The following is a 22,232-nucleotide window of genomic DNA, read 5'->3' as shown; positions in this document are numbered from 1 at the left end:
TTGTTTGCTAGGTGAGCATTCGCATAACGAGTTGATGATTTTCACATAATGAGTGGGAGAATAGCGGGACCTGAGAATCTGAGGAGTTTCCACTGTCCAATATCTCCCATCCAATATCTGTGTTGGTTCTCAGACTTGCTGCCATGCAGATTGCTTTTATTCCTTGCTCTGAGTTTGAAGCAAGTAAGGAAGGGGGCACCCTATTTTGTTTTTATGTGTTGACCATTGTTTTTAATTTTTATTATGGCTAGGGGCCCCAAAAGGTGAAAGTGGCCTGGGCACCTCTGTGTCCTTGATGAAACAGCCAGTGGTTTCATCTGATAGCATCTTCTCCCTCAATCAGGCATCTCTAAGGTCATAGAATCATAGAATTTTTTTGAATTGGAAAGGACTCTGAGGATCTTCTAACCAACCCCCTGCAATGCAGGAATATGCAGCTGTCCCATACAGGAATCAAACCTGCAACTTTGGTGTTATGTTATCAGCTGTGATAGCCTGGGACTCGGGCTCGGACTCGGAGCCAGAGGAGTCTCAGTCCGCACCGGATCCTGTGCCTCAGGCAGCATCTGAACCTAGTCTGGGGCCTGATTCTGAAGAGCCCCAGTCTGCATAGGTTCCCCTGCAACAAGTACCAGCTGGGCAGAGTCAGGGGCCTGAGCCTGCCCTGGCTCCAGATGCGGGGATTACCTCGTTGCCTTCAGCTGGGCAATCACTTACAGCTGCTCCACTACCAGTTGGGTCAGGAGAGGCTGAGGCGGCCTCTGGGTCTAGTAACCCGCCGACATATCCCGAGTTGCAGAGACTGAGGTCTGAGAAAAGGAGAGACCTGAGTACTCGCAGGAGGAGTGCTCACCTTCGGGCGAGACAGGGAGGTGAGTCACTGGGGGATCAGGACCGGCCGTTACCCCGACAGAGATAAAAGGCTGCTGGACCCTGCTCCAGGTTGTGGGAGCAATGTTGCTGTTTGCCAGTACCTGCCTATGATCCTGTGTCTGACCTTGTCTGGTTTCCTGCCTCATTTCCTGCCTTGGCCCTGTCGGACTGACTCCTTGCAGAACCCTTGGATTCGGGACCAGACCTGGACCACGTTACTCGGGTTACCCCCAGGCCCAGCACATCAGCACCGCGTTCTAACCAACTGAACTATCCATGATGCCGCCCTAGCTCACCAAGCTCCACCCACCGAGCCATCAGCCACTTCCCTTTAGCACCAAAACTACACTTGAGAAGATGTGGAAATAAAGGGCAGCCGGTGTCAAATTGAATCCAGATGAACCAGGCTGATTGCATTCTTTTCTGTGATGTAGATTTAAAGCTGCTATTGCTGCTGTAGGTGGCACTGAGTCCAGATGAAGCCACAAGTCACACTGTTCTTTTACAATAAAGCTGCTCTTCTTTTAAGCAAACATTTTGGCCTGGCTTTTTCCCTGAAATGACCTGATGCTTCCTCTGTTCCAACACTGCCACCCACCCTGGACTCTGCCTTCCACCTTTGGCCCTTTCCTGGGCCTAAATTCTGGCCAGTTCTCCATTCCTAGTTCATCAGCTCTGTCATACTGGACTAAGTGGGAAGGCACATGGAATTGGGGTGCTTGCCTCACTTTTATGGGGAGCCTGCTTGGGCTCTGTGTTGAGCAATGTAGGGATGCCAACACACTCCTTTGCCCTGTTCACCAGCCATTCAAGGACCAGCTGTAGCAGCATCTTAGTACAAAATTTTATCTCTTCAGACAGGTGGCTTACATTATGATGCTCTCTTGGTTGCCCAAGAAGACATCCATGGCAGGCAAAACCCCAGAGACACAAAAATAGCTTTGCTCTAACCTGTTCTCCTCTGGCTGTGCCAACCCCACAGCCAGTCCATCACAACACTATTTCTAGGGAAGATCAAAGCACGCCTTCTTCTTTTTTGCAGCTCCATTATGGGGCAGCACCATCTTTATTCCTTGCACTGGAATCTCAACCTAAAGACTTTTGGGGAAATGAGGTATATCGTGTCCTCCCTTAAAGTGTTGCGGTGAGACCTGGAAACCGAAACCCTGTGTTGTGGGTAGGTAAGATTGGTCAGCAACAACACCCAATTGGTACAGTAGGTCCCTCGATGCTGGGTTCAATCTGGCCAACGGGGTGCAGTCCAAACAGATCGAGGGACCTTTATATACCCATGCACATGACCCAGAGCTTCCTCTTTTGGTGTGTGCATTCAGAACAGCAACAGTGTGTCCTCTGTGCGTCCAAGAGAGGGCTATTTACCTTCGATGGATCGTCCTGGTGATATCTTTCCATTTTCCCTTCTTTCCCCAATCCAATTTATTTTCTTTGTTAATTTTTGCTCCTTTCCCTTCCTTTTCCTTCCTTCCTTTGGCCCCTGAGTGCTCCTGCTTGTGGAGCTTGCCGCTGCCCGTTTAATCACCTTTGGTTTCCTTGCGCAGCGGTCTTTTGATTCATTTCCTTAGAAGGGCTTTCGCCCTCAGGGCTTTTGCCCCGGAGTGCTCCCTGTTCGGAGCTTTCCTCTGCCTGTTCAATCGCATTTGGGTTGCTTTGTGCAGCGGTGTTTAATTCGGTTCCTTAGAGGGGCCTTCGCCCACGGAGCAGTTGCTCCGGAGTGTTGCCGGTTCGTGGAGCTTGCTGCTGCCCATATAGCATCGTCCTCGGGCTCCCCCTTCAGCAGCGGCTGTTGCGAAGTTCCTTTGAAGGCTTTTCCCCTAACAGGCCTGTGCCCCTGAGTGCTCCCTGTCTATAGAGCTTCCCACTTTCCCTCAGGCCCTTCGAGCAGCGGCCTTTCATATCGGGTCCAGCTGTGGTTGCAGTTTTGGCAGGAACTCCATCTTGTGTGGCGGGAGCGCCATCTTGTTTTGGCGGGAGCGTCATTTTTTTTACTGCCTGGGTGTCTTTAATTTTGTTGTAGTATCCCTGCTTGTTACGGAAGGGTTTAAAACGCCTGTTAAGAGGAACCCTAGTCCTGCTCTCCCTTCAAAAAGGGTAATTAGAGGCCCATCTCAGTTATTGCATTCAGTGTAGGCCCCAGCAGTTCCTCAGCATACGCTGGATCGCTTGGGTGCTATTGTGGCCAATATTGGTTCAGACCCTGCGGCCTTGACAAGGTTTAATACGGAGCTTGAGTCATTGGCTCAGCAGTTTGGGAGGCAGCCTGTTTCTCAGCCTGGCCCCTCCACATCTTCCACTGTTTTTGAGGCCCACGGTCCCTCTGATGCGAGTGAAGGGAGCGAGGTTTATGACCCTTCTGGGGCCCTGCTCTCCCAAATCCAACCTTCTAGGATCCCAGCCCCAGCTAGGCCTAGGAGTTGTCCTAGGAGTATGGGTGCCATGGTTCAGCAGGCGTTTCGGTCTGGTTTGCCACGTTCCCACTCGGCACCTCCGGGGTCTGGGAGCTCAGGGCCTTCAGTTGCACAACATGGGCGGGGGTGGACTTCTTCCCAGCAGAGTACCTCACATGTTTTTAGTTCTATGCAGGATTGGTCGGCTCCATCGAGAGAGGCGCTCAGCATCCAGTCTTCAGAGGAGGATCTCCCGGTGCCTATGGTCCCTTCATCCGGTGGCAAGCAGCAGAAGAGTCATCGCTCCAAACGCAGGGCCAAGAGTTCCAGAGATGGTGATTCCTCCTCTTCTACTGGTACATCTTCTCAGTCCTCTGATGATGATTCAGATGTGGTTATGGGTCTTTATTGGGGCCACGGTGAGGGGGTTTCGGGCCTTCCCAGGTGGGGGTGGCAGCATAGAGCCAACACGCACAGGGCTAGGTATGGCCTTCCCCTCAAATGCATCGATGGCGAACCGGTCAAGGATGTTAAAGTCTCAACCAATGCTGTCAGGGATATTATTCCCGATGTGCATTTGCCTTCCAGGTTGCGAAATAGGATTCTCAATGGTTGCTATGTGGATATCTTCAAACTCCTTCCCCTTAATGAATGCCCGGACAAGGATAAGCAGGCTATTTCGGGGAACGGCAAGGCCAGCTCCCTTAAAGTGAGAGAACTTTTGAGAGATGGCTTGATATCCAGACGAGGAATGCGTTGGGAGGAGCTTCTCCCTACGGTGCGGGCGAAGGTGTCTGCGGAAGGCACGCCTGTGGTGATGGTGGTGCAGCTGGGCGATAACGATTTGCCGGAAGCTCCTGGCTTGAGCCTGTGGACCTGCATGCAGGATGACTTGGAAGAGTTGAAGGCAGCTCTTCCCGGACTCAAAATTTTTTGGTCGCAGCTGTTGCAGCAACATGTGTGACGAGGTAGCTGGTGCCCGGCTGCCACCGAAAGGGCCAGGAGGTGCATCCAGAGCGCAGTGGCCAAGAAGGTTCTGGCCTTGGGCGGGACGGTGATCCATCACCCAGGCATTACCTTCCGTGATGCGTCCCTTTACAGGCTTGATGGGATTCATCTGTCTGTGATTGGGAATGATTTGTGGCTGACCTCCGTGTCAGCAGGGTTAAGGGATTGGTTACAGGTGTGAGTGGTTGGCGGCGAGCGCAGGTGCTCGTGTGGTGGATAGGCTCTGGTACAGGTGATAGGGATCGGAGAACAGTCTCGCCATCCCTATGTGAAGGGTATTTCGTTAAAGGAATCCAGGGACTCAAATGTTTTGGTCAACCCTTGAGAGGGGGTTGTGCCCATGCCTGAGTCCAGGAGGACATCTGGGTGGCGCACATAGTCTGTTCCCGGCTTTTCGCCTACGTAGGTGTTCACCCTTGGCTGACCTATGCTGAAACCCTGGGTCAGCGCTACCTTCATGGCAGGGAGCTAGTCAAACCAGAGCCTATGAACCACTCACTTTCTGCAATCAATTAAGTTGTGGCCTAAATTCTGCCAAAAACCAAACTAAAATTTGAGTCAAGTGTGAATTTATTTAGGGGGAGGTTTCTGGGTCTGAACACGCAATTAACATTTGGTTAAACGGTTTTTGCAGCTGTGGCAAAGCAGTGGCACTCTCATGACTCTTTGGGGCCACCTACCCCCACAGTAAAAAAGGGACGCGGGTGGCGCTGTGGGTAAAAGCCTCAGCGCCTAGGGTTTGCCGATCGAAAGGTCGGCGGTTCGAATCCCCGCGGTGGGGTGCGCTCCCATTGCTTGGTCCCAGCGCCTGCCAACCTAGCAGTTCGAAAGCACCCCCGGGTGCAAGTAGATAAATAGGGACCGCTTACCAGCGGGAAGGTAAACGGCGTTTCCGTGTGCGGTTCTGGCTCGCCAGAGCAGCTTCGTCACGCTGGCCACGTGACCCGGAAGTGTCTCCGGACAGCGCTGGCCCCTGGCCTCTTAAGTGAGATGGGCGCACAACCCCAGAGTCTGTCAAGACTGGCCCGTACGGGCAGGGGTACCTTTACCTTTACCTTTACCTTACCCCCACAGTAAGTGCTCACTGGAAGGACAGATCGTGAAGCTGAGGCTCCAATATTTTGGCCACCTCATGAGAAGAGAAGACTCCCTGGAAAAGACCCTGATGTTGGGAAAGATGGAGGGCACAAGGAGAAGGGGACGACAGAGGACGAGATGGTGGGGCAGTGTTCTCAAAGCTACCAGCATGAGTTTGACCAAACTGCGGGAGGCAGTGGAAGACAGGAGTGCCTGGCGTGCTCTGTTCCAGGGGGTTACAAAGAGTCGGACACGACTAAACGACTAAACAACAACAACACCCCCACAGTGATGTAATGTCCTTTCTCACATTGAGGCATCATATAGCAAGATGGCCAGAGGGAACTGTATGTATCCTGCCATGGTAGCAAAATCTGTTTGAGAAAAATGAGGGGGGGGAGGAAACTCTGCTTTTTAAATTTGCTAATTGAAGCTCTGCTCCCCAAAAGTCTCTGGAGCATGAGAAGCTCTGGCAGCCTCCCTTTCCAGCTTCCTGGGCACCCTGCTAATATGCTGCCTTAGTTCCCAGCCTTGTCTTCTCCAAGCCTATCTTTCCTTCCATAATATTTTGCTGGTATCCCAGCACAAATCTTGTGGATGGAGATATATGAGGGTTTGTGTCGGAATAGCAGGGGTTTATTAGGTTTGAGTTGGAAACTCTGAAGGGCTGAGTTCACAATTAAGGTCCCAAAGGCATCCTATAAAGCATTTTGACACGGGGGAATCTGGGCCTGATTATGAGCATCCTTCATCATCAAATATTAATGCCGAAGATGCTTAGAAGCGGGCAAAAGAATTATAGAATTTAATATCTACCCTGCTCTGTCAATAGACTGGGAGAAATGTACTCGCCCCACCCCATGCACAAAAATGTTTGCATTGCTTCTGTGTAAACTGGAAGAATGGCAACATTAACAAGCACGGCTCTTGTAGCGGAACCACTGGGAACTGCAGAGAAGGCAACACCAGGGATCAGAAGTGTTTAATATGCTGGTGAATTAGCTCATTAAACTGTAGTGGGGAATCTGTGCAGCCAAATTAAAATGCAACAGAGAAATCCATCTGAAGCAAGGAGCTGAACTGCAGCCACTGCTGTTTATTGCACATTCATGCACCCCTGGGTTCCTGGGCTCCCTCTACGTGGCTTGCCGCTGCTCAACATACCTAAATCCTGAATGCTATATCACCTCCTCTAAAGTCACATACTTAAAACTCAACGTATGCTGTTCCGTGAAGGACTGGGAAGTAATCACAGACTCAAAAGAGAGAGCATCAGTTAAACACAGTTATACTGCAGAGGTCTCCTACTTAATTCTGTTAATGCTGTAGTATCAGTATTACAGATTTACAGTACTTTAATCGTTATTTCCTCCCCATGCGAATCCTGGGAATTGTGATTCTGTATAGTTAGAAGAACCGTACTTCTATATCATCAGTTCTCAAATACAAAATCCTTAACACTCTCACCAAATTCCTGTTTCCAGGATTCTCTGGGAAGGCATGGTAATAAACTGATTAAAGTCAACATAGGCTTATAGTGGGTTTCTCCAATTCAGTGCCTTTAGGGTTCATTCAGCAAAGGCATTCCTCGCCCTGCATCTCTATCAAAAGCTACACTAAAGGTAAAGGTAAAGGGACCCCTGACCATTAGGTCCAGTAGTGACCGACTCTGGGGTTGCGGCGCTCATCTCGCTCTATAGGCCAAGGGAGCCGGCGTTTGTCTGCAGACAGCTTCCGGGTCATGTGGCCAGCATGACTAAACCACTTCTGGCGAACCAGAGCAGCACACGGAAATGCCGTTTACTTTCCCGCTGGAGCGGTACCTATTTATCTACTTGCACTCTGATGTGTTTTCGAACTGCTAGGTTGGCAGGAGCAGGGACCGAGCAATGGGAGCTCACCCCATCGCGGGGATTCGAACCGCCGACCTTCTGATCGGCAAGTCCTAGGCCCTGTGATTTAACCCACAGCGCCACCTGCGTCCCTAAAAGCTACACTAGCCATCTCAAAATTCTAAAATTTGGGGGGGGAAATCAAAATTTCAAAATTTTGCCAAAATTTCAAAATTTTGCCAAAATTTCAAAATCAAAATCTCAAAAGTAAAAACAGCTCTTCACTGCCTTGGGCACTGTGAACTCTGAGGGAAGGGGGCATTTGCTTAATCCCCTCTACACAATGCAACAAAAGACCATGTGCTTACCAGGAAGTACACTCTGAAAAATACTCTTTAGCATAGGATCTCAATCCTTTGCAATCCTTGAAAAATACTCAAAAATACGCAACACTGGGGCCAATAACCCTTTGTGGGAATGCTGAGGGTGGCAGGAGAGGATATATTGTTTATTAATATCCTTCCTAACTTGCATTAGCAAGTTCCTTTACTTAGCAGAGTGCATTCCCCTTTACGCAGCAGAAAACTAGTTGCAAACTCGTGTGAGTTTCTTAAGACAATATGTAATTCAATCTGGCTTGTCCAGACTGAAATGTGTTCTAATATTTCCCTGGTAAGACCCCTTGAATCCTTCCTAAAAGAATAAAGACACCACAGTCTTAGTCATAAGCAGTAAAAAGAAAGTTTGCTCATGATCAGGCAGAGCACAGTGTGATCCTTGAAGGCAGGTTTAAGGCTTAAAGTTACAAACAGGTTTACTCCATATGTGGGTTGACCTAGTGACTGCAGTTAACAGTCCGAGAAGTTTGAGGATGAAAAGAAGATGGAAAAGGAGGGGAAGTGGCAGCATGCCTTGGGCTTTTACCAGGTCTGGAAAGGTCATGCCCACCCACTAGTCACATGCAAGGGAAGGATGTTCCAGGCCAGGAGAAACAGAAAGTTTCAACTGGCTGGACCAAACATTTCCTTGCATGTGGACTCTTAATCTGGTGAACCGGGTTCGCTTCCCAGCTCCTCCACCTGCAGCTGCTGGGTGACCTTGGGCCAGTCACACTTCTCTGAAGTCTCTCAGCCTCACTCGCCTCACAGTGTGTTTGTTGTGGGGGAGGAAGGAAAAGGAGATTGTTAGCCACTTTGAGACTCCTTAAGGGTAGTGATAAAATGGGATTATCAAGTCCAAACTCCTCCTCCTCTTCTTCTTCTTCTTCTTCTTCTTCTTCTTCTTCTTCTTCTTCTTCTTCCCTTGCATGTCCATTCTAGCAAAACAAGGAATAATAATAATAATAATTATTATTATTATTATTATTATTATTATTATTATTATTATTATTTATTATTTATACCCCGCCCATCTGGCTGAGCTTCCCCAGCCACTCTGGGCGGCTTCCAAAAAATATTAAAATACTGTAATACATCAAACATTAAAAGCTTCCCTAAACAGGGCTGCCTTCAGATGTCTTCTAAAAGTCTGATAGTTGTTGTGCTCTTTGACATCTGGTGGGAGGGCGTTCCACAGGGTGGGTGTTGCATTTGACTGCTCCCGGTAGATTACATCCCACACGGCGGAGGACGACAGGGGTGTCCCATTTTAGCAGAAAATAAAAATGCATTTCAAAGGGTCTGTGGCTGAATTTTGCCATAAGTTTAGTTCATAGGGGTGCGTGTTGTTTCAAATTAAAAATGGAAACAAATAGGGCCTGGTTGGTTTGTTTTTTATATGATACTAGCAAAGAAATGAGTTCCAGAGTCACAAAGGAGTTCCAAACATTCATTCAGCTTAATTCTCAGGGCAGAGAGCGGCACCTGACATCCTTGAGCAGCTGCCACACCAGCAGCATCCCAGAAGACCCTACCACGGATGCCCACTTTAACCCCACCCCTGCGTTTTGTGACCTGGCTTTTCAAAGCAGCACCGTGCAATGAAGTGCAGCTCTGATTTTAATTTCCCTGATGTAACGTCACTCTGAAGAATTGTGGGAAATTAAAATGGCAGCTAGATCCAATTATGTGCCCCTGCTTAGAGAGCTGCTTCCTGCTGCCCTAGACTGGTAAGTCCACCAGAGCCCACTCACTGCTAAAGGGCCCTTTGCTCAGGGGCCCCTCACACCTGGAGCCAAGGTGACTTCTACGCCTCAAAATTCTTGAGTCAAGGTCTGGGGTTCATGACAAAGAACATGCACAGAGGCAGAGAACATAAAATTCTCAAACTTCAAACAATAACAGTATTTTTTCTTAACGAGTGCATGTAGACAATTATAAAAGCATCAAACAAGCACTTCATGCAAGTTGCTCTGGATCCCTTTTAGGAGTTATTTAATCAGTTAAATAATATATATGTTACTGTGATTAACAAAACAGAGTATTTTTTATTTATGTGGCAAAATGCTTCGGCTTCTGCCTTCATCAGCTGCTCTGATAAAAATGAAACAATGCTGTTTCTAGAGGTGGGAGTTACAAAGCTTTGAGGGTGGGGTGCTCAGGGAAGCTTCATGCCCTGAAGCGAAGCGATGCTGGTGCCAGGTTGAGGCCATGTGGTGTCCATGTGTCCAGTGGGCACATCCATAAGTTAACATTATTAGATCTGTCGGCATCCGAGTGCCTTGGAGACATCAAAGGCCAGGCCATTGGCACCAGCTGGACTACCACCCCTCCCATTTTTCAGACCCTCTCAGGCCCCTGCTTTCATCTTCAACCTCGTTACCATGCCCCCTACCCCCCTACTTTTTTGCAACCCCATTTCCACCTTCGCCCCCTTTTAGAAGGTGATAAGGATGCTCAGCAATGCAATGCAGGCGGGGCCGGCCCACTCATGAGGCAAGGTAAGGCGACTGCCTCGAGCAACAGAAGACCATGAGGAGGAACCCCTGCAGGCACCCTGCCACCAGCAAGAGGTGGACCGGCAACAGCATCAGTTTCCAACAACATCTGGCCAAAATTGCAAGAGATTTCGCCAGAAGCCATTGCCACTGCTCCACAGACCGTGCTACACAACACAGGTAAGTGGGGAGGGGGGGCTTTAGTGGTGGTGGGAAGCAGGGGAGCAGCAGCAGGCAGTGGTAGCCTCAAGTGGCAAAACAGGAGACATCTTCCCTGAATGTAGGGGAGGAAGAAGTTTCCGGAAGTTGCCATGGGGTGGTTTGTGAGCCAAGGGAGTTGCACAAAAGGAGGACCAAAGGAGCAGGGTGTGTGTATGTGGGTGTGCTAGTGAAAATGGGTGCAAAGTGGGACTGTGAAATCGAAGGGAGAATTGGCTTCCGAAATGGGACTGGGAAGGGGAAGCTCAAAGGGGTTAATGGCAGGCTGTTGGTCACATGGAGGAAAAAGACTTACGGAGGGCCACCAAACCCCTGTTGGTTCCACATTTCACCCTGGGTTGCAGTCAATGCTAGTCCTATTTGTAGTAGACCCACTGAAATTAACAGACCTAGGTTAGACATGTTAGGAAGAAGTGTTCCATCTTCTTATAAGTCTTCTTTCCTCATAAGCCCTTACAACTACAAAGGCAAGGAAAGATGCTTGTGGAAGTCTTGCAAGAGAAGGAGACAAAAGTTTGTTTCGTCTGTGTGGATTCCTTCTCCCTGGAGACTGAGCATTTGCAGGTTCCTCTGCTAGCCTATTTTTCATTTTTATGCACCAGCCATTCCTCTTGCACGTCACCTCTTACAGCCCCCTGGAGCATTTTCAATCCATTCCACGCAAGGTTTCCCTGCCTTTACCCATTTCCTTATTGTTTTTTAATTGTTTTGTGGTGTGGTGTGTGTAGATAGAGATGTTAGTTAAAAGCATGATCTCTGTGGGTTGAATCCAGACTTTACAGTAAACCTATTGAAATCAGTGGCACTTAAGTCATGACTAACTTAAACCCCATTGATAGACAAATAGGGATATTTTTCTATGCAGGGGCCTAGGAAGATTGGCTGGCTGCCAGACCCCACAGCCACAAAGGCAAGCTATTTTCAGCCTGGTGGTAGGCAGGGGGTTTTTCTTTGTGGTTGTTACTTCAGGGGTGAGAATGAGGGCAAACGCAGGCTGGGCCAAAACTTAGAAAATGACTTTCAATAGGGACAAATGTAAGGTTCTGCACTTAGGCAGGAAGAACCAGATGCACAAATATTTGGGATACGTGGCTTGCTAGCAGTACATGTGAAAAGGATCTAGGGTTGTTGGTGGAGCACAAGTTGAATACGAGTCAACACTGTGATGCAGCAGCAAAAAACGATAACGCTATTCTAGGCTGCATCAACAGAAGTATAGTGTCCTGATCAAGGACAGTAATAGTACTACTCTATTCTGCCTTAATCAGACCACACTTGGAATACAGTGGTACCTCGGGTTAAGTACTTAATTCATTCCGGAGGTCCGCTCTTAACCTGAAACTGTTCTTAACCTGAAGCACCACTTTAGCTAATGGGGCCTCCTGCTGCCGCCGCACTACCAGAGCACGATTTCTGTTCTCATCCTGCAGCAAAGTTCTTAACCTGAAGCACTATTTCTGGGTTAGCGAAGTCTGTAACCTGAAGCGTATGTAACCTGAGGTACCACTGTACTGTGTCCAATTCTGGGCACCACAATTTAAGGAGGATGTTGACAAGCTGGAATGTGTGCTGAGGAGGGCAACCAAGATGACCAAGGGTCTGGAAACTAAGCCTTATAAGGAATGGTTGAAAGAGCTGAGTATGTTTAGCCTGGAAAAGAGGACACTGAGAGGAGATATGAGAGCCATCCTCAAATATCAAAAGGGCTGTCACATGAAGGAAGGAAAGCAATCTTGTTTTCTTCTGATCTGGAGGGTAGGACTCGAACCAATGGCTTCAAGTTACAAGAAAGGACTAAACATCAGGAAGAACTTTCTGACATTAAGAGAAATTAAGACAGTGGAACAGTCTTCCTTGGGAGGTTGTGGACTCTCCTTCCTTTTTAAGCAGAGGTTGTATGGCCATCTGTCAGGGATGCTTTAGTTGAGATTCCTGCATTGCAGGGGTTGGACCAGATGACCCTCTGGGTCCCTTCCAACTCTGCAATTCTATGATTTTATGGAAATTCTTAAGTCTAAAACTCCAACACTGAGCAGAGGTACAGTATTCCCCATGGTGTGCATATCTCAGAAATCTCAAAAATACGAGTGTAAAGTATGTACAAAATGCATTAATTAGTGAAAATGACATATATACAAACATGCATTATCATAGGGGAAATTGCTCTTCCAAAATGTGCATATTAGGCAAAACTGCATTAAGAAAGTGTGTAGTAGGAGAAAATGGTGCAAAAATGCTGGGGACCTTTCAGAAAAAAATCACAAATTGATGTGGAAATGTGGAGAACTGAACTGAAGATTGGAAAAATGAGAAACTGAGATAAACTGAAATTGACAGATTTGCTCATCCCTAGCAGGCACTACAATTACAGTGTCTGTTGGACAAAGGCACGGCAATATTTTACGTGCTCCATTCACTCCTGAGCCTCCACTAGTGAGGAGCAAGTCTTTCCCTGGCACTCAGAAAACAGCAAGGGAGCTCAGCAGCCAACCTAGTCAGAAAGCCAGCTCCCGGCACTTGCTTTCCAGGTGTGTTGAAGGGTTGCTATGGCTACCAGCACTGCCACTTTACTCAGCATTTGCTGTTAAGATAAGCTTTGGTCTACGTGTCACAGCAAGAAGCTGTTTGTGTATGCTCTCTAGGGCGCTGTCTGTTTTTGCTTTGAATTACTTGTGTGATGCAGCCTCTCTTCCTGCCCTTGAGGTGGAAAGAGATAATTGTGCTTTCTGGAACCTGGAACCAACGGGGTTCTTCCCCAGACACATCTTCTGTCTCTCAGTTTTATCCTAACCACTCTTTATCTTATTGTCATGGATTATCTCTTTCTTAGCTCTTTAGCTAGGCGTCATTAAGAACACAGCAGCTCAGGGAGCTTTGTACACTCCCAGTTCAGCCAAACCTAGATAAAGGGACCCCAGACAGTAGCGAACAACTCTGGGGTTGCGGCACTCATCTTGCTTTACAGGCCGACGGAGCCGGCGTTTGTCCGCTCCGCAGACAGTTTTTCCGGGTCATGTGGCCAGCATAACTAAGCCGCTTCTGGCGCAATGAAACACTGACAACAGAGCAGCGCACGGAAACGCCGTTTACCTTCCCACCAGAGCGGTACCTATTGATCTACTTGCACTCTGAAGTGCTTTTGAACTGCTAGGTTGGCAGGAGCAGGGACAGAGCAACGGGAGCTCACCCCGTTGTGGGGATTCGAACTGCCGACCTTTTGATTGGCAGGGCCGAAAGTTCAGTGGTTTACAACACAGCACCACCCATGTCCCACCAGCCAAACCTAAACTTCCCCCAAAAGCTGGAATTATGGGCTATGAACATACCGTATTTTTCGCTCTATAAGACGCACCAGACCACAAGACGCACCCAGTTTTTGGAGGAGGAAAACAAGAAAAAAAATATTCTGAATCTCAGAAGCCAGAACAGCAAGAGGGATTGCTGTGCAGTGAAAGCAGCAATCCCTCTTGCTGGTCTGGCTTCTGGGATAGCTGCGCAGGCTGAATTTGCTCCATAAGATGCACACACATTTTCCCTTACTTTTTAGAAGGGAAAAAGTGAGTCTTATAGAGCAAAAAATACGGTACTTTCCAGCATTTCACAAATCAAAAGCGAGGCAGGCTTTCAACACCTCTGTTACTGAGTATCACTGCCTAATTCCTATCTCCACTTCCAGTTGCACATTGCTGACATCTTTACATCCGCTGCGTGGTCTATTCCTTTCCTTTGCAACTTCTTGAGCTGTATTGTTGTTACAAAACAAACGAACCCCAAACCCCGTGACATTTGTTTCCTGGTTAATCACCCTCAAGAAAAATACAGTACTCTTACAATCTCTTGTTATTATCCATTCAAAACTAACCTCACCAGCATGTGAAATGGCAAGCAGTGCAGTGATGATGCCTTAATGTGTGTGCATTTATGTCAGGGATGAGGGATTTTTGGCCCACCAGATGTTGTTCAACAGCTGGGCTGCAGAACACTTTGCAAATGGTCCCATGGGGCAGCTGCATTTCCCCCCAGGAGTGCTTCTGGGAACACCATCACATAACAGCATTCCCAGGTGTATTCTATCCCTCATTTGAAAATTATTTGGCATCCAACATTACGCTGATATTTATTTCTATGATGTTTTTCAGCCAAAGGCCCCCAAAGCAATGCACAAGGAATTTAAAATGCACAATAAACTTCAGCAAAATTAAAAAACAAGCAAGAAGAAAAGGAAGAAGAAACAAAGAAGAAAATGAAACAGCAACAATATCATAAGGAGCCAGAAAAATGGAAAGAAATCAAGCAGAAATAGGAAGAAATGTGCTCATTATAAAAGATCCAGTGGCTGAAAGAATGGCTGTAAGTAGAAGCAGGAGTTAGTCATGGACACTTTCTGAGAGGACCCCACAATCTAGATGCTGCTATTGAAAAGTTCCCGTCTGTGTATACACTGATTTAATCTTAGATCTTAGACTGGACCAGATCTTTATCTATAGCCCCTGCCCACCAAAGGCCATGTTTGAAGGGGAGGGCTAATCACCTGCCAATCATTTGGTGTCACAATGATGTCAGGTTTTCACTGCCAGCGTTTGAAATAAAGCCATGTAGGCAGAAGCAGTGACAATCCGTTAATTGCTGGGGCTTCTACTCAGCAAGCTTTATCTCTCGCTCTTAGCACTTTAATTAGCTATTCCTAATATCACACCAGCTCAAGGAGCTTTGCACACATCCCAACAGCTTCCACAGAGCTTCTGAAGCTCCAACAATCAGTTGTCAGGGCTTGCAAAGGGTTTTGCAGGTGCTACTGATCAGCTGATCACAGATGCCTGTAAACCCCATTTTAGCCCTACCTGCTGACACAATATATGATGTCAGGGGTGAGGCAGGTGGACATGGCTTGGGGGAAAATCTAGGAAAAATCATATGTCCTTGATTTCCTCCTTCACCGCTATTTGATGGCTGAATCTGCTTTGTATCTGCTTATTATTTTAGGTTTTAGGCAGAAAGCCAAGGAGGAACTATAAGGATGCTATTCTGGCTGGATTTGAGGCCCTTGCTAAGCCTCCGAGCAATCTAATATCTGCTTTTTCATCTATCATTGTGAAAATATGCTTAGGTATTCCAAGCTGAAAAGGAAGTATTACATAATTAACATTATTTCAAACACTGTCAGTATATTACATATTTTATGCCCACTGGCAACATCTCTGAAATAGAGATTCAAGACATGAATTAATGGGTAAATTAGAGCCCTAACTGCATCAAAACTTTCAAAACCAAGATGTGCAGCAAACAGGAAACTTTTGCAGAGCTCTACTCATTTGCAGGACACCTTGGCAAGGACACTGCCAAGAGTTTCAGACAGCATGAAACTCTGGGTTGGGATTAGTATGATCCCATCTCTCCACCTCGGCTGTTCCCCTACATTGGGGGAGTCCCTCCTGAGTCCCCCAGCCTCCAGGCCCTGCAATTCTGGGTGGGCGAGGGAGGCTGACTCCAGTTAGGGTCCCTTACACTGTTCCTTAGGCCCCACAGCCCTGAGTGGCAGGTCTCTAGAATTCTCCATCACCTTAAAGATGATTCTGGGTGTTCACTGGTGTGAACAGCAATTTTTGAAAATATCTTTACCCAGCCTCTTTGGACAATGAAATATACTCAGAGTCGAGTGTGAATTTCATGCTCTTTATTCAGCTCGTAGTAGCAATGAATGAATCTTTACCCAAAATGTCTAGCTATATACAGTGGTACCTCGGGTTAAGAACTTAATTTGTTCTAGAGGTCTGTTCTTAACCTGAAACTGTTCTTAACCTGAGACACCACTTTAGCTAATGGGGCCCCCCTCTGCTGCCCCACAATTTGTGTTCTCATCCTGAAGCAAAGTTCTTAACCCGAGGTACTATTTGTGGGTTAGCGGAGTCTGTAACCTGAAGTGTCTGTAACCTGAAGCGTCTGTAACCCGAGGTACCACTGTATACATTATTTACACCAAGGGCCCCGTGTGATTGGCTAATTCCGGGCTGCTCCTGTAGGCCAATCGGGTTGCAGATTCACTTCCTCCAGAAGCCTGATTGGCTGCTCCTGCTGGCCAATCAGGTCGCTGATTCACTTCCACCTGGAGTTTGATTGGGTGGCTCCTGCGGACCAATCAGACTGCTGCATTCTGGATCCTATTGTTCTAGGATTCAGCTCAGTACATAACAGGCAAGTAGCTAAACTCACGCTATATAGAAGAGGGTGGCTGAGTGCTGAATGCTGAGAGGACCTGGCGAGAGTGTGCCACTGCTTTAATGGCCCACTCACAGCAGTGCTGATGAAGTGTGAGAAGGGCCAGCCCAAGACGTTTCGGCACAAAACGGCCAAAAGAAAACCCAGCCAGGGAAGATGGGGTGGGTGAAGATCTACATCAGGAACAAGGAGGAAATTGAACTGGGAATCAAATGGGGGGAAGGGGCCCACTCTGAATTGCCCTGGGGCAGGTGCAGAACCCAGGAGACCCCAGAGGGCAGCCCCCATCATTTCCTCTCTGAAGGTGGGAGGAGACCAGCAGCACCTCTTATTTGCTAAGAGGCCACTGTAGAGATGACATTTCGGAAGGAGGTGGCAGTTCCAGCTCCAAGGAGCATCTCACTGCCCCCATGGCAGCAGTAGTGGGCAATGCGTTCCTTGGAGGCCAGATGTGCTGCCCCATGGATCCTGCTATCCCAGACAGTTGGCCTCACCTTGCCTCTTGAATGGGCCAGGCTTGAGTGTGGGAATACACACAAATGTTCCCTGCCTCCGTCAAGGGATGCTGCAAACATCACCTCCACCTGAACCTTGCTGAGCCAAATGGGGAAGCGGATTTTTCAGCCTCATCTCATATGTGCCCAGGAGTGACACCTCTATCGCACCATCCTGCTAATTAAACCATTTGATTCCTGGATGCAAATTTCCTTTTGCTGTTATATGTTATTGTAGGAAGGGGGCAGTTTGTGCCGGAGGGAACGAGCTTAGAACAATCACGGTTGGGTTCCATATTTATTTCTGTATATACAAAAGCAGCACCTTCATTATTCATCCCCCTTCAGGGCAACTATCTCGTAATAATAAAAACGTCAAAAGGAATACACAGATACATATATCCACCAATAGAGAAGGTTCTACAAATGTGCCTGGAGAGACTGTGATTTATGACCTAGCGAAAATGGGGATGGGGTGAGGATCCTGCTGCGCCAGCTGAAATGTAACTCCTTCTTGACTATCTGCGTTGGTTACTGGAATCAGTCATCTCAGGGGGCAATGCTCTGAGCACCTACGTATTAATGTTAGGTGTTTAGGAAGGTGATACACAAAGCCATATGTGCAGTGTGAATGCACACTGATAGCTCACGGCTGTGCCATTCTCTCTGAGTAAATCAAACCCCCACCCTTTCCCATGGGAGTAGCCAGGGGGGCAGCTGTTCTCCCCCCCATCCAGTAAATAAATAAAAATACTTAACTAACTGACCATTCGCATCACAGATAGATAGGTTCTGCCCCCCATAAATCCTGCCTCCCACGAACATAAATCCTGGCTACGTCCAGGCTCCTTTCTAGGAAAGGGCAGAGTGATTTGGACTGCACTTCTATGAACCTTTCCACTGCACAATTCACAGCTGCTTTAAGATTTCCCTCTCCGCACTTCCCTTTGTCTAGTGATTTCTAGTCTTGGGTCTTTTGTCCCACCGCATTCCCCAGGAAAACCCGCTGTTTACTGCTGAATCGGAACAAATATCAATAGTTTTTTTCTGCAGATTGCATTTTTTTTGTGATTCACCTGCAGGGGAAGTCCCTAACTCACTGAGGGTTTGAGACCTATTGGCTCCCCTCACCTGGTTTAGGTTGCCAGTCAAAGCCGTTTCCTGGAATTGTGGCTGCTGTCACATGCTGACAGCTTCTAGGAGCTACAGGTGAGAGCTGAGTGCAGGTTGAGGACCCCAGGTGGACAAACTACCCCTGAAGGAGCACAACATGCCCCCCAAAGGAGTCCCACCCCTCCCCTAACACCCTATGCACTCCAGAGATTGCAATACTGTGCAGCTAAATAGACCCCCCACCTCAGCAATAAGAATGTCAGATCTTAGGGCTGTCGTTCTTCCTAGGCTTCTGTTTCGTTTCTGGCACTTGAAAATCCCCCTCCTCAACTTCCCATACCACTTCTGTCCCTCGAGTTCTTGGGTAACACTCCTTCATCCTGGGCATCTTTGCTTTTGACGTTAATCCCATTATCTCTCTAGCCTCCATCTTTTTTACTACCTCACTTGTTTATAACCATATCTTGGTTGCCAGTGGAGTCATAAATCTCTTTTATGCCTCTGGTGAGTGACACAGTGGAAATGTTCCAAAGGAAAACTCATATTGCTATAATATAGCTTACTTTGTGCACCTCAAGCACCGTGGTGTCTGGTTCCCTCGCTTATGTGTGTGTGTGTGCATATTTAAGAGAAAGAACATATCAAATGAGGATGAGGATGAACCATTAATGAGTACTCTTTGGGTTAAGTCAGCCAACCAGCTACAAATCCACCTAACGGTTACATTGTCAAGCTCACATTTGACCAGCTTTTTCCACAAGAATATCAAGGCCCCAGTAGATAAAAACAAAATGGCCTCAAACCACATAGAGAAAGTTGAAGGGATGATGGAGCAGCTCCCACAGAAGCAGCTGCAACAAAAAGACTTGACAAAGGGGTGGATTAGAGCTCTAAGACTCCCAGGGACACAATTCACATGAAAATCACAGAAGCTGAGGCCGCAGCCAGCAAGGCGTTCAACATGGGTGTGAGGCACAATGAAAAGATCCAGTCTGTTATAACGGCTAGTAAGGAACTCCAGCTAAAGGTGTGAAACAGGGGGACTGTGTTAGAAGAAGGACTGGTTTGGGGGTCCCAGAATTCTCTGGGTGGGTTTCCTCCATCTAGCCTTCCAGACTATGGATATTGGGAAAAACCATAGAGTCTGACATAAAGACTCACCTCTGAAACTCATATGACACATAGTCATGTACCATGAGTATTACCAGGTAAAATAAGAACTCTTGAATAAAAAAACACCCCCTGAAACTGGCTTGGAATGAAAAACAAGTGCTTTTCCTCCAGGATTTGAGCAAGGGATATGCCATGCAGAGATAAAACCTTGATACCAGCTACAGAGAAACTCCAGGAGACAATCTCTGGTGCAGGTGGGACTTCCCTTTTCACCTCATTGTTCATGGAGGGCATAAACCATTCAGCCACAACACACAAAGGAACCAGGCACTTTATGTCTTTATTTAAGATGGAGCAATCCTGGTCACTGGAAGAACAGGAGGACAAAGTACATAAGATACAGACAAAATGGCACATCAAACAGGGACATATTCCAGCAAAGAAAAACTACATTCAGCACCACTCCAGGACATCAAGATTTTTGTGATTCTACCAAAAACAAAGTTTCCCACAGGAACTAGAAGTGCCTGTGTTGCTAGACCACATTCACCTGAATTGGCAAGACTATGGCATTATGAACACGTCACAATTTCAGCAGCTGGCAAAAGGCTACAAGAGCAGGGAAACATCTGCTAACAGCATCACCCTCCTTTTCCTTCTCCAGTGTTCTGCCAGACACCTGCAAAATGTTTGCCTGAACAGACTGCGAGAACCTCCCTCTGGAGAATCTCTAGCAAGAGGGCACACAATGGATCAAAAGGGTATTGTGTTCGAAAGTTCTTTGTCACACCAAAAGGTTGTAAGTTGAATTGACATCTGAAACAGGGAGTGGGGGACCTTTGAGTCATATCTGGGAGATCTCATTAAATGAAAAAGGGTTTCCAAACTTCTTTAATAACATAAACCCAATATTACTTGCTTGCAAGAGAGGCAACTCGCTAAAAGCAAGTGTTAAAAGATGGAGGGAAAGATTTTTCTGCCCCAGGCTTGTCCAACTCCAAGATAGTGACAATTGTATTATGCACCCCCCAGTGGCGTATGAAGAGGGGTGCGGTGGGTGCGCACTGGCCTGAGTGTCATCACTGCGGGGAGTGACAAAATGGCAAAAATATGTGTTTTTAAAATAAGAAATTCCCATCACAAAAAAAAACAAAAACAAAACGGTTTTAAGTGCTTATGCTCACAATGTTAAGTAAATAAACCAGAAAATAACACTTGCAACTGTACGTATCTTATTTTTCTTTCTTTTAATAATTTCAATGTGGGGGGTGGTGACAAGAAATTTTCTGCACCGGGTACCACATAACCTTGCTACACCACTGCACCCCCCCCTTCCCTTCCAATGTAAAGAAGTAGCAAGAGACCCTGAGGGGAGATTTATATTTGCGAAATGGTAAGTTAACAATTAAATATTGGAGAGGGAAAGGGAAATTGGAGAGGGAAAAGGGGTCATAGGGGGAGAATGACGGTCACAGACCAGGATAAAAACAAAAAGCAAAAAAACCCATATAAATAAAATAGCAGTTAGGTGTTTTTTTTAAACTAATAAATGTTGGAGCAAATAAGGACAAAGAAACAAGCATAGGATAAAACATCTGAATAAAATACAAGATTAAACATGGATAATGGATGGATAAAAACTGATAATTAAAACAGATAAGAACTAAAAACAAATAAAGACATGCAGTTAAAACAACTGTAAGAGGCTGCAGAGTAGAAACCTCTGAAATAGAGGACACTCACAGCATTAGAAACTGATGTGCAAATATGGTTAAAACAGACAATTAAAACAATGTACAACAATAAATTTAGAAACAATGTGCAACAATAAACTATCCCAGGGAGTTGACTCAGAGTCACCCATGGAACCGAGTTTGGGGATTTTCACGCCAGACTATTTTGCCGGACTATTTTGAGTTGGGCGATGGTCTGTGCCTACATAGGGGAAGAAAATTGTGGATGGGGTCAGGCCTGTGCGGGGGGGGGGGCAACCTCAGGCCAGGGGTCCTGCCAGGGACTGGTTGCTTTTTTGCTTGAGTTTATAACTTTGTTCTAACAAGACTTCTTCCCGGGCCTCAGGCAAGTTCTGCGTGAGCCTGGATGGGATAGTACCATTTCTGCATCCCCATGCTGTGCACGCATGGCACTCGCAATGATGCAGAAAATATGTGTTCACAAAGGCTACTTTCTTCCTTACTTATGACCGTGTGATACTTCTATCCGCCTCCGACAATATATCTCATCAGTCAAGGGCAGAATGAAGAGAAAATGTTCCTGCCACACGACGTGGGGGGCAGAGTAGAAGTATAGCAACAAAATTCTTCTGGATGTTCTCCTGCACATGCTTCACTGAAAGGAATAAGGGTCACACAAGAGCGTAATGCATTGCGGTGGCCTGGTAAAAATATGCAAGCTACCAGTGCAGTTATCACAGGGTGGGATTTGGACAGGGGAAACAGAAATTGTACATATGAAACAAAACAGGGCTATTACTGTTTGGTTTATACAGTTCTCTGACTTCGCTGGGGGGTTAACCAAGGAAATAAACTCCGTTGCAGCGTATTTCACTTACAGCATCAACAAACACAGGTAAACTCACCAGTTTCAATCAACCACTGACTGACAATGTGATAGACAATCATCGACACTTCAGGCAGGCTCCATTAGAGTGACACGGCAATCGCTGGGTTCCTGGCAGAGGAGTTGCCATGGCAACGCACCCGGGACAATGCAAGCGATGAGATGCACCTGTGAGAGCACAAAACATTAGGCAGAGAAGGGGAAATATTTCTGGATTCACAAATATAAAGCAGCCTTCTGTGTCCTTGGGCGTTTAAGCATTTGCTATCCAAAAGGCTTTGAAAGCAATGTTCCCCCAAGATGTGGTGGGAAATTTAGGGAGCTTGTGAGGTATAACCTCTCCCCCCGTGCGCATCAGAATCCCCTCATATATAGCTGATATGAAATTTGGGGTTTGGCTTTTGCTGCCCAACTCCCCATGGGACTC

At 47.0% G+C, this 22,232-nt stretch overlaps 1 long non-coding RNA gene across 1 annotated transcript in view; it reads right to left on the bottom strand.

Annotated features, from left to right (window-relative positions):
- LOC128418007 (uncharacterized) overlaps window positions 1–22,030 on the bottom strand; it is a 45,513-nt gene extending 23,483 nt beyond the window's left edge. Inside the window, exon 1 of the long non-coding RNA XR_008331640.1 lies at window positions 21,825–22,030. This is a non-coding gene — a long non-coding RNA (uncharacterized LOC128418007). The remainder of the gene's footprint in view (window positions 1–21,824) is intronic.
- Between the last annotated feature and the right edge of the window lie 202 nt (window positions 22,031–22,232).

This window comes from Podarcis raffonei, chromosome 7 (assembly GCF_027172205.1).
Source record: "Podarcis raffonei isolate rPodRaf1 chromosome 7, rPodRaf1.pri, whole genome shotgun sequence".
NCBI classification, from domain to species: domain Eukaryota; kingdom Metazoa; phylum Chordata; class Lepidosauria; order Squamata; family Lacertidae; genus Podarcis; species Podarcis raffonei.
This window is presented reverse-complemented; position numbering and strand designations above follow the sequence as displayed.